We start from the raw sequence: 12,826 nt of genomic DNA, 5'->3' as shown, positions 1-12,826 counted from the left end.
CCTGGAATGGAAAGACCACCCTCCTTTGAAATGAAATCAGATCCTCAGAACTTGCTCATCCTTGGTTCTCTCCCAAACAGTCGTGCTGCCAATTATGCCTAATTCAGCAGTAGTTTCACAACATGGTGGGCTTCTACTCTCTTGCGACCTGAGCTGAGGTCATTGCATTCATTTCCATTTACGAAGTTGTCTTGCGTTTAAATCCATGCTGTCCCAGAGGCAAATGTGCGTCTGGGTTTTTCCCACTGCGTATGTGCTGCCCTCCTCACATAGATGAAGTTTTTCTGGCAGGCTTGTGTCATGTTGTTATGTTTTGAATAATTATTTTTTAAAAAACTTCTCCAGTCCAAAGTTCATTTCTTTCCCTTCTCTCATACTTTTCTCTCCTCCTTCTAAACTCCATCACCATACTCTATCCCTCCAATTTATCTCTGTGTTATTCTTGGCCTATCTAAGTGCTGGTTAGGAGCTAAGTTAATTTAGGTGCTTGTCTGCTTGTCTGTCAATTTCTATCAAGAGTAAAAAGAATGGCAAGCTAATAGATTCAAAATTATGTCTGGCATGAAGCACACTCTTATCCCATGCTTTTTATCTGGCAGCAGGTGAAAAAAAGACTAATAAAAGAAAAATGGCCTTACACATACACACACACACATACTTTAAAAGGAAAATGAATGGTTGAAAGTTACTGTCAGGTGGCCAGCATGGAATTAGCTGGTGGTCTCAGGCCAGACCTTATGAGGTAGGTATCCTCGTTACGGAAACCTTTTGCATTTCATTTGCAGTCTTCTTGGCAGCTGCAGCACAAGGACTGACGTGCACTCTTACCCATTTAGGAGAGTCACTTGGTGAGAATTAAGGGATGGAAGTGAGGAGAAGAAGGAGATGAGTTTGTCCTACTGCTAGTCAGGTAATATTTGTTCCATTAATAAAAGACTCAGCATCAGTGAATGACTGCCTGGCATCTGCCAGGGAAATGGGACCCACTGAGTTGGCCTATTCCTCAGAAGAATGTGTCATGGATTCATGAACTTGAAAGTGAGTACTATTGCACAAGAAAGAAAAGCACCAGACAAAACTATACAAATTGGACCTTAGGTATCCTGGGAATTTTGTTGAGCTGTGTGAAAGTTAAGCCTTTGTCAGTATATTTGAGACAATTTAGAAGAACAGTATCTCTTGGGACTATTCATAGAAAAGATGTTCTAGGATGACTTTGTTTGCAAGCTGAAATTGTTTAGGAACAGAATAGTTTTGGAAATGTTTAGAAATATTCATGGATTCTGAGGTAAATCACACAGAATCATCTTGAAAGAAAGGAGGGAAAGCCTCCCTCACCTTTTGCTTTTTGTTTGCTCTACTTTGCTTCATGTATGTAAAATTTTTTTTCTCCTCACTGTTAGAAGCATGATGTCATGCCTCCCAAGCCTCAGGATGAGGTATTTCTCAGAAATAAGGATGAATCTGTTTCCTAGGCAGATGTGGTATTGGTCTGTCTTCATTTCCTTTTTTCCCTACTTCACTCCCAGAAGAGAATGGTAAGCTATGTCTTTCCTTACAGCTTTTCACAGGATGTCGAACAAGATTGTGAACTATCCTTCCCACCCAAAGAATGACTATGACTTCAGACAACCAAAAAAGTGGTAGCTTTTTAGTTGCTATCCTCTGTCCCCCTTCTACTGTCTTCCCACTTATCTGCAGTAGGCAATTAACATATAAAGTCATAGCCTTGCAAATAAGTGAAAATATTTTAGTGATATCATCTTCAACACATCCAGATTTTAAGGCTAAACTGCTAAACTGGAGCAACAATCCAAATTTCCAGTGAACTTAACTGAATGAAAGATTAGCATTTAATAGCTGTGTAGTTACCGAGAAATTAAAGCCTTAGACTATGAGGAGAAGACTTCAAATGTTTAGCATCAAGAGTGTTTGGCAAAACACATGCAATTAATTCACAGATTCACAGCATTGAATAATACATCTGATTATGTATTCTATCTGTGTTTTACAAGTGTATTTATAACTATATGAATTAGGAATAATACAATTATGTATAATTACACACTTTTGTTTACAGATATGACTGGGATTTTCCCACAAACTGGTTGTATTCTTGAAGTCACACACAATATGATAAAGGTATAAAATCTCCAATACCATGTCAAAGTTTACACAAAATATCCTTGATTTAGGCACCAGAGGAACCCACGTAATACCTTACCATTGCCTTAAATGTACAGTGGACAGTTCTGTATAAATCAGGAAGAAAATGTACATTTATGTCTATTAAGCTTTATTTGATTCCTTTACCATTATTCCTTTATCGTTCTGGTTCCCCAGTGATGTTTAATTTGGTGATGATTTTACCCATACCATGTTTTGGGAGTTAAGATACGGAGGTCCTAAAATTCTCCCTACTCCAAATATTGCTTTTCACCAGGACTACGTATTTCAAGCAGTATCATTAAAAATACCTGTCTATTGGAAAGGTATTTGATAAGAGGACAAAATTTACTCTGCAGGCAAAAACAGTAGAAAAACTGCAGTGAATGCTGTCTTATCTGAAGACTACAAATTAGGCTGATTTTCTAAGGAGATGGGGCTTTTTAGTTATGCCTCTTGCTTGTCTATCTGTATCTTTCTAATAACTTTTCAAACCACCAGCTTAATCCATCACCCCAAACTGTCGTACAGAAATAACACCATAATAAAGATGATGAATAGTCAGTGAAGCAGCTGCAGATTAAGAGAAAAGGAAACCTACTTCTGAAGCTTAGTTTAGCAGAAAAAAATGACAAACAACAAAACAAGGTCTCAAATCTCCATGTAAAAGCAGCTTGACATTCTCCTATTTTAATTCTCACTAGTTTTATGCCATGTCCTCAGCATGTAGGATGATAATTTCCCAGGAGTAACAAAGCATTTAAATGCATTATAGGTGGCTAAATGTCTTTTATATCTGGCCTTTAGATCAAATATTTACACTAAAGTGTTGTCTTCTGCTCTGATATTCATACCTCTTAAGAAATGGGAAGAAAAATGAAAAAGTTTTGAAATAACCAAACCACATTCACTTTAGATAAAACTTTTAGACAAGGCTGTTAGTACGTTGGAGGCTTCCTTAAGCTTCTGCATGGGTTTTACAGAGTAGGCTAAATCAGCCTAATGTGGAATGATGACTTTATATCCTTAACCAGATTTTCAGTGAATAGTCATTGTCCTTGTGTTTGCAACTGAGGAAAAGCTTACAAAGTGTAAGCTTACAAGAGGGCAATAGCAGCCTGGAATACTCTACAGTATTTCTCTTCCTCTTCCCTTCTCTTTCTGCAGGGGTCTTGCCCAGTTTTGCAGCCTTATAATCAGAGGTAGCCTTTCTTTTTAGGAGATGGTTCAGCATGCCATTTGGAAAATTAGGGAGTGGAGGGGAGGAGTTCAGGCAGGATAAGAAGGCATTTTTAACTTAATTAGTCAAATAGTCTATTTGTCCAAAAATTTCCTTAAAGTCATTTACTTCTCATGTCTGTGTGAGCTTCTATGGAAAAGAATGGAATGTGCCAAAAGCTTCCATAAAATACTCCAAACAGAGGACTGATTCATGCTCTATGCTGCCTTTCTCCTCTGGCTACAGGAGATTAAGGATGTGGCCTATTTATTGAGTTTCCTTGAATCTGATATATGTTCATAGATGTATTTGATACTATGCTGTTCTGAAGCTGAACTGGAGATGATGGTAGCTCTCCCTCTACTTCTGTTGCCCTACTTAATCCCTGTCAATGCTACTGTAGCAACACAAGACCAACGTTATTTTGTACTCTCTAAATATACTGAAGAAGTAAGTGTTCCTGGGCAGGCAAAGCAGAGCTACACAACACATTCAATGGGAGGGTACCACATAGGAAGTGTCAAATTAATTTAAATGAATCTTTTTCAAGAAAGGTGCTTGATAAAGGAGTTGGATTGATGTCCCAAAGTGGACATCTGGTGTACAGAGTAAGTGTCTCAGGCATCAGATTTTTCAGCTGGATCACAAGATATGCTATTGGCCAATTACCTCCTTTATAAGCACCAGAGATTACCTCCAGCAGTGAGACAATAGCTAAGATTTCCTGTTTATTTATTCTTGTACCTTCTCTTCAGGTTTCTTGTGACAGTGCAAACCACTGTGTTGATGATCTAAGTGCTAAAGAAGTAACCTGTCTTCAAGGTGATTTTGCCAACTTATATTCCAAATAGCTTACTGGATAGCAATTGTAGATCGATCCTTTAAGTCATTAGTTTATCTGAATTTAATTAAAAGGTGATAATTTAAGTGCCTTTGGTTCAACTCCTAGCAACTCCCACAGCTGTTATAAATTTTTACATTCTAGAAGGCTTTTGTGTAGTTTACAAACCTTCTGTAATTTCTTATTATGTACTCTAAATTGTTGAGGCATTGCTTAAAGGTTGTTAGTGGTTTCTCTGCTATGATTGTTAAATCAAAACCAGTGCCAGCCAATGTGTCATATAGCTCAGCACATAGAACCACTCCCTAAAACAAATCTGTCTTCACACCCTAGCACACATGAAGAACATTAGAGCAGCCAGTCAGCATACAAAGCCCTTGAAGACCCTGTCAGCTGTGAACAACTCACCATTTCTGAGCAATATTTTAATGACAGACTAACATGTATGCCCCGTGGAAATAAAAAAATATATATTAGAAAAGGCAAATCTGGGTGTTTTAGGATTCCCAAGGGCTGTTTTAAAACAGCTGAAAGTGAATAAAAAATTGTTAATTATTTCATCAAGAATAAATCAAAAAATCTTTGAATGATTCTATACATCACTAGTGAGTAAAAGACTTGTTGCCAAAATACTGCTAGCATTTCCTTATATTTAGTGACGGCTGGAAAGCAGCGATGGCAGAGAAGTAGCACCTTATTTACTCTTTCAAGACAAGAATTATGTGGTGTTAGTTTCTATCTTCCAATAAGTGCAGAAACAGAGATGTTTGTTCCAAGCAGTAGGTCTGGTAGGAGCTGGTTTTACTACTAAATAATGGCACATTAAAAATCATAGTAGATGCATGTTTTCAACAACCAAATGTATTTTATATTACTTCATGTGTTTGGGAGTTATGTTCCCAAATACAGATACCACTGAAGAAGCTTATTTAATAAAAATGTAATCAAATTATAGTTCTTTATCTTTAGCAGGCTTCCTGTGCAGAGATGGTAGAAATGTTTTTCGACTATTCCAAAAATTCCACAGAACATGTTCCATTTCCTTGAAACTTTTTTTTTTTTTTTTTTTTTTTTTTAAGTAAAGTATGTTAAGCTCAAATTCTGGAATATTTCAGCTTTTTTTTTAATTAAAAGTTGTTTTTCCACTTGAAAATTAAAGAAAGATTTTTATCCAAACTTAATATAACAATAACTTACTCACTTTAATAATATTGTCTCCCTACTTCAAGAAATTTGTAAAAATCTTTTGAAATCACTCACATCTTGAAAACCTGAAACTCATTAAAAGTAACTATGTGGTTATGTATAAACATGTAAATTACATTTGTTTATGTCATTCCGCTATTTTCTAACTGAGAAAAAAAATCCAGAATTCACTAAAGGGGAGATTCTCTTTGGTTGTCCCAACACAGGCTGAAGATTCTCTATGTAATACTCATTCCCAGAATAAAACAAGTCAGCCAAATTTAAGCTGAATGTCAAAATCTAAGCAAAGATCATCGTCTCATTTGTCAAAGGAGCCTGTACAGAGGGTGTAAGCCTGACTAGTGGATGCCATGGGTTTAAAGCTAAATGTTGTCTGGTACATATGCATAAGACTAGATCTGAGTGAAGATAAGTGCCATAAATGAGAATTTAATGAGTAATATTTCTGAATTATTTTCTAATTCAGGAAACATCTGATGTGTTCTAGTCTCTTCTCTGGTACATACGCTGCCAATAATATGTATCTGCTTCCCTTTTTGTGAGGTAGTTAAATTACTCTTTTAGTGAATAAGCTATGAATTTCCTGCAATATGATTTTATTTTGTTTATCTCTTGGAAATTTATCTGCCGATGCTGGCTAATGACATTTTGCCAGCATCTTTAATGGTCTTGTTCAGATTCGGATTTGTGGTCAGAAGTGAAAAGACTGGCCTACACTGTATTTTAATTTTAAAATAACTTTTTACAGTACTTCTAGACTAAATAATTTTTTGTTGTTTCTTCCCCCTCCCACAAAAAAATGGCTATAAAGGGCAGTTTTAATTAGTACTTTGTTCTGAGAAAGTCTGAATTAAAGGGAAAGTGTATCAAATCAGCAGACAGACAAAGCATGAAACTGTTTATTTAAGATAATGGTGGAGAGCCTAAAGATAATGGTGGAGAGCCTACTGACTTTACTGAACTCAAGATTTTACTCCAAGACCTAAACCATGTTCCCCTTAAATGTTTGGTGATAATACAACAAATTTTCAATATGGCTTCTTAGATCTACTTTTTGAGGGAAGAAAATGACATTTTCTCATTGTAGAGAGATACTGTCATAAATATAACAGAGCAAACAGAATGAAGAACATCACTGAAATAAATTCAGTATGCCTTTTCTTTCAGGAAAGTATTGGGTTATATCCTACTGCTGTCTTGTTCCTTGGTCCACCATATTTTTGCGAGTTGGGGAGCAAGACAATTTGAAGGTTTACCAGCATAGCTATAACAGAACTTCACCCTACCCTCACAAGAAAGTTTATTCTCGTAAACCATCTCACCTGGTTGTTTTGCAGAACTAGAAAGCCTGAAAGCCTTTAATAAGCACTAAAGCAATTGAAACAAAAGTTTTAGTGAACCTTTAAGCTCTGTCTCTAAATCTTTTTTGGATCATTCACTATCATTGCCTACCCATTTATGAGAATAGAATGAAATAGAGCCTAATGGCTCAGCCACAAACACCTGAGCCTAAGTGGTATGTTCCGTCTCATTTTGCTTTAGGGAATATTGAGTGTGTTGCTGGATAAGCCACGGATACACCATGATTTGGGAAAGTACATAGGAGAGCTCATTTTCTCTGTAGTGCAGCAACTTTAAAATTTAACTTTGCACCTGCTCTACAGAATTAGTGCTGCCGAAAACAAAGAGTACTTACTAAAAGAAAGGCAGCGGCGCTCTGTACGGAAAGTCAACTGTTAAGTCTTCAAAGAAAAAGAATCTAACATTAAAGTACTCAGCCTATACCAATACCTAGCTGCTTGCCCTCTGATCTGTAAGATGCCAAGTACTTGACAACTTTGAGGTTAATGAGAGGTGCCTAGGAATCAGTCTGTTTGATAATATGGAAGGAGTCTTAATGTTTAAGGCCTAATTCTATGCTTCAAATTTTTGAAAAATTGGCTGATGGCCATTGGGAAATTGTTACACTTTCAGGAGGTGGAAGTGGGAAGGGTCATAATTTGGTCATCAACATCTGATGCATCCCAAAAGAGGACATAAAAAGGTCTCATATTTGGAGCAATGTGTTATTGTTGGCTGTCCTTGTCCCAGCTGTGACTGAAATGGATTCAGTAGTTTAGGAGTGAAAATAAAAATGTAAAATATTAAGTTCCCTAGCTGTTCTATGTTTGGTTTTAAAAATCATAAACTGCTGTGATTTTCAGTCTGAGATGAGACTATTCTGTCCATTCAATCATTTTGCATATTTGCCAGTGTGATTTCTTTCAATAGAAAGATGACCATGGCAAATGTCTTATTTTATGTATTTAGATTTAAACACAAAGTAAAATAAAACACTATTTCAGACTCCCTGACACACTCCATCCAGAAGTAACTTATTATCTTGTGGGCAGCAGAGCAGCCAAGAATCTAAAGCAGCAAAATATTATCCATGCTTCCCACATCTCCTAAAGTCTGACCTTCCCCAAAGTTCTTCACCTTCCTGTCTCTACAGTGCTATTTAAGTACTCTGCATAACAGAAAGCTTTGTTTTCTATTAGTGTCCAGCTTCCTTTGATGTCTTTTTAGATTTAGTGTACTATTAATATCTATTGATGAAAGATGCCATCTCAAGAATGCTGGATGCCTCTATTAATCTACAGAGTGGACATCAGATGAGCCAGGCAGGTCAGCTTTCTAGCAAGCTCAAGGATTGTTATTGGATTTCAAGGTGATTGTCTGAAATGATTTCCTGAGTAGATACCTCTCCTCTCATCCTTCTCCATACAAATCCTCTTTTACCTCTTATATCCTTTCTGGCTTCTCAGCAAATGTGCCCTGAAAAGGGATAGACAGTCTTCTCGCAGCTTATCCTTCAGGTTAAGATCTTGCTGCACGTGTGTTAAGGGTTGCTTTGTACATATAACCACCTCTTCTTTCAAAAAAAGTGTTTTGGCCATTCACCTGCTTTCTCCAGCCAAAGACATCTACATGGCTTGTAGATGCCATCTGGAAGGCACCACATCTTTTCAGATGGAACTAGTTTGAGGTCACTGATTGATTTCCCATAGACCAGACAGTCTTCAGATTGTCAGTAACATTTGGCCAATCTAAGCAGTAAGGATCAAGGCTGAAAATCTCTACACCACCGTGGAAGTCTTGCTTCACTGACTAGTCCAGTTGTATTTGATGCAGGATGGTTGGGATTGTGTGGACTGATGAAGTCACAGGGGCTGAGAGCTCAGCTGGAGTAAGAAACTGAATTACCCCAATTATCTCCTAATGCAGAGGAGAAAGGTGGTTCACAAAGTCTCAGGAACCGGAGGAATATAAAGAGTCAAGAGTCTGTTCTGGGATATCTGTAAGTCTGAAAAATGATGGATGCATTTTTTTTCAGAAGGATATTATTATTATGCTTTCTCCTTGAAATATTCAGTTGATGGAGCCCTATTGACTCCATAGACCAATTTATCTTTTGAAAGGGATCTGGAAGAAATAAATAAGTGAAACAGTTAGAAGCACTATTCTGGACTGCGTTATCTTTCATACTTTTCTTTGCTTTCTGAGGGATCCTGTAGTGCTCTATAAAGAACACTTTTTCATGAAACCACTTGGTCTAGTCTGAATTTCAGCAGTCTCTAGGATATACTGCAGCAGCAAGCAGTTAATGCACAAGTCAAATTCTGCTGTAAGACACAATAGTATAAATGCAGAGAAATGCATCAAATTCCCAGAGGTTTCTTTCCATTTATACTTTTGCAACAGAGAACTGAGCTCAGTCAGACTACCTGTTCCACTGAATACTAGCCCAGAAAAATCAGAATAAGCCAAGTTTGCTTAAATCTTCCTGTCAATATCTAGGTAGACAAATTACAGTTACAATAATAAATATCAAGTGTCTATGATTAACAGATGCTATAAAATATGGCCAATATTACTTCCTAATCAAAAGAACGTACCCCAAGCAGCTTTGTTCCTTTAATAACTACCCACTCAAGACTCTTTCTACAGTATGTTGGGTTTGGCCTAGAAGGCCAGGTAATTACCTTATACTTACATGGTTTTTCAGATCTGAAGAGATCTGCTCTGCTCCTTGCCTCTCCTCCACCATTACTAATTTCTCCTGATAACTCACCCCCATCCTAAACTCTCCTATCACTTATACTTTCCATTTCCAATTTTCTGTTGGAAGCAGACCCCCGCAGAACAGAAGAGTACAACAGGAATCAACAGCTATATTAGAAATCAATCTGTCCATCTGTCTGTCTCTGCAAGCGTTCCCACTGCTTCCTGGACCAAGACAGGCAAAGGATGGTCCAATTCGCCAGCTAGTGTCCTAGGAAGGAAGAGTCACAGCATAAGACAGCAACAGACAGATTAAAAATGTGTCTATGCATTGTCACAGCAATGCTTCAGAGCAAAGGTAGTGGTGTAGTCCAAACCTTTCTACAATGCAAGAAGATTCTCCAGCAAAAACACAGCACAGCAAGGATAAATGCATGAAACTTCAGCTTCTGGCAAGACCACCATTAACTTCTATAGAACTAGGGTAACTCTTCTTCAAAAATTGAAAGGGAAAAAAGAAATAGTGGATGTTATCTAAAATTACTGTCATTTTCTGTCTTTTCTGACTTTCCCATCTCTTTTCAGTTGTTTCCGTGTTTGAAGAATACAAAAACCTTTAAAAATCAGCTGGAAGTAATTTCTCCATATTAAAAACAAACAGAAATTCTGAAATTAATCCCAAGGCAGCAGCAGGCTATGAACTAAGATCTAGTTCAAAGCAGGATCTCTATCTATTAATACAGTCAGCTCAGCCAAAACAAATCTTTATTTTCACCAGATGCCACATGTGGCTTAAGAATTCCCACCCATTTGCATTACAATAATTTCCAGAGAAAAGATAAGTCCTTCCCTGGACGATACTTTTTTAACTTCTATCTTTAAGGTGATCCTTGACTTTTCTCTATTTTATACTCCATCCTTTCAGGGATTCATTTATTTACCAAAGGTGGGGTCACCTACTAGACACACTTGACTATTGCGCCCAATACAGCACTATATGTAGTCCAGATAAGTTACACCATGCCAGCTAACATCCACAGACAGGGCTGAGTGAAGCCAAGTAACAGTACTAAGACAGATCATTTTGGTTTGTTACACACATATTTTGAAGTGCTTCATGTGTTGACACTTTTTATTTATGGTTATTTTTATTATGAAAAGGAGAACACTCTAACTTCAAAAGTGCCTTCCAAGAATGCACATTGGGAATAAGTTTTGAATGAGGAAATGACGGAAGGGATAGTTGACTAGGTCTGAAGGGAGCAGCAAGAGGGAGTCTCTTAAGAGACACAGAAGTAGAAAGGTAGAAAGGCAGTGCCCTGACAAATAATTGGGTTAATCAAAGTGTCAGAGGAACCATAGATCTTGCCATTCTGCAATCCTGTGCTCACAGATTTATTTACAGAAAAGCCCAGGCCTCAGCCTTCTGCTTTCTCGTGAAAATCTCAACTAGCAATGCATTCTTTACAGGCCATATCATAGCTGCAAAGCAAGGCTAGAGAAAGTCTGAAGGCATCCCCAAAGGGTTTGTGATTTAAAAAAGTAAGTTCTCAAAATATATCTTCTTTAAATCACCAGTTTCATATGAAAGAAATTTTGCTTGGGAGACAGAGGGAATGAGATGAGAACATGGGGAAAAGTTTATTATTCTTTATAATAGGAGAGGAAGTGCTTGAACAGCACCCAAACATGGTAAAAAATAATATCCAAGACTTCATGTTTGTTTTGATCTGCCCTACTAGTCCAGAGCCTTCCTACCAAGGGGACAACTGGCTGTCGGTCTTTGCTGCTTCACCCCAGATTCAAGTAAGTTAGCGCTTGTCTGCTACAGGAGTGTAAAGAAGACAAGGATCTCAAATTAGATTTGGAAGACAAGAAATTATGAAGAAAGGTGAAAGTCTGACTGCTGATCAGTTTCAGCAATTAACTTGATGAAATACTTCATGCGAGAGGAGATGTTAGTATTGGAGAGACTATACAAAAGAAGGACACAGTGTTTGAATGACTGAAACTTGTAATCAGCTTTAATTCTGTGTATGAATCATAGAATCATAGAATCAGTAAAGTTGGGACCTCTGGAGATCATCTAGTTCAATCCCCCTGCTCAAGCAGGGTCACCTAGAGCATGTTAGAAAGAGTTGCATCCAGGAATATCTCCACAGAAGGAGATTCCACAACCTCTCTGGGCAACCTGTTCCAGTATTCTGTCACTCTCTCAGAAAAGAAATTCCCCCTCACATTCAGGTGGAACTTCCTGTGGTTCAATTTCTGCCCATTGCCTCTTGCCCTGTCACCTGGGACAACTGAAAAGAGTTTGTCCCCATCCCCTTGACACCCTCCCTTCAGGTACTTATACATGTTGATAAGATCCCCCCTCAGTCTTCTCTTCCACATGATAAACAGGCCCAGCTCTTGCAGCCATTCCTCGTAGGGCAGGTGCTCCAGTCCTCTGATCAGCTTTGTAGCCCTGTGTTGGAATCTCTCCAGTAGCTCCATATCTCTCTTGTACTGGGGAGCCCAGAACTGGACACAGTACTCAAGATGAGGCCTCACCAGGGCTGGGTAGAGGGGCAGGATCACCTCCCTTGACCTCCTGGTAACACTCTTCCTAATGGACCCCAAGAAACCATTGGCCTTCTTGGCCACGAGGGCACTCTGCTGGCTCATAGTCAATTTGTCATCCACCAGCACTCCCAGGTCCTTCTCTGTAGAGCTGCTTTTCCAGAAGGTCAGCCCCCAGCCTGTACTGGTGCCTCAGGTTCTTTCTGCCTAGGTGCAGGACCCTGCCCTTGCCCTTGTTGAACCTCAGGAGGTTCCTCTCTGCCCAGCTCTCCAGCCTGTCCAGGTCTCTCTGAATGGCAGCACAGCCATCAGCTATATCAGCCACTCCTCCCAGCTTGGTATCATCAGCCAACTTGCTGAGGAGGCACTCTGTCTCTGCATCCAGGTCACTGATGAATAAGTTGAACAAGAGTAGACCCAGTGCTGATCCCTGGGGAACTCCACTAGCTACAGGCCTCCAACTAGACATTGCGCCACTGATGATGACCCTCTGAGCTCTGCCTTTCAGCCAATTCTCAATCCTCCTCACTGTCCACTCATCTAACTCACACTTTCTGAGCTTATCTAGGAGTATGTTATGGGAGATAGTGTCAAAAGCCTTGCTGAAGTCAAGGTACACAATACCCTCTGCTCTCCCCTCATCTACCCAGCCAGTCATTCCACCACAGAAGGCTATCAGATTGGTTAAGCATGATTTCCCCTTGGTGAATCCATGCTGGCTACTCCTGATCACCTCCTTTTCCTCCGTATGTCTTTAGATGACATCCAGGAGGAGCTGTTCCATCACC

The sequence above is a fragment of the Rhea pennata genome, chromosome 1 (genome assembly GCF_028389875.1).
Source record: "Rhea pennata isolate bPtePen1 chromosome 1, bPtePen1.pri, whole genome shotgun sequence".
NCBI classification, from domain to species: Eukaryota; Metazoa; Chordata; class Aves; order Rheiformes; family Rheidae; genus Rhea; species Rhea pennata.
The sequence above is the reverse complement of the archived record's forward strand: the minus strand, read 5'-3'. Positions refer to the sequence as shown.